Genomic DNA, 771 nt, shown 5'->3' on the forward strand with positions numbered 1-771 from the left:
CCCTCCCTGCACCCGAGTAGATCCTGTACCAACACCGGCCCTCCAGGTCTGCCTTAGACCCTGGATCACACAAATGTTGGACAGCTATTTAAGTGAAAAGTAATGATGGTGTTTCGACCACGCCAGTCATGTACTTTGAGATCAATCATCTCGTAAAAGTTTGTCATTGGTATGACTACACACCAGACGTCAGTACGTCGCATATATGACATCACCATAGAGTCTCCTCCCCCTAGCATAGCTGCTACTTACCACATGACCAGATTTATGGTGGTTCTTACCTCATGTGGGACGTTTGCTGACCTTACAGCCCTTTTCTCTCGGTTTTCTCCGTGTCTGGTTCGATGACGTCACTTTGGTGAAGCGCGTTTGTAGTCCTGGACTTATTTTCACACAAAACCTAAAACGTTTGCCCCGTTCTAAAATAAGTGCTTTCTTGGTATCACAGTGATTTAAAGATGAATTTGATGTTACTTTTAGAAGAATTTGGACTCTTGAGAAAAGTCAGCTGTGTTTACTCGGAGATAAAAAGGTTTTGTGGGTCAGAAGCTGATCTACCAGTGCCAGTGAGAACATTAGGAGGTCCGCCACCTGATTAATGTGGATATAAAACACATGGACGAAACCTGGACCAGCCTGGAGTCAAACACAAATCCAGACTTCAACCTCCACAGGGTTTCCTCAGACCGTCACTGTGATTCAGTTGTTTTGGCTGCAGCGTCATTGGACTCCACCTGTAACCTTATAGTCAGTGAGGAGGTCAGCTGCTCC

The sequence above is a fragment of the Nothobranchius furzeri genome, chromosome 2 (assembly GCF_043380555.1).
Source record: "Nothobranchius furzeri strain GRZ-AD chromosome 2, NfurGRZ-RIMD1, whole genome shotgun sequence".
In the NCBI taxonomy this organism is placed as follows: Eukaryota; Metazoa; Chordata; class Actinopteri; order Cyprinodontiformes; family Nothobranchiidae; genus Nothobranchius; species Nothobranchius furzeri.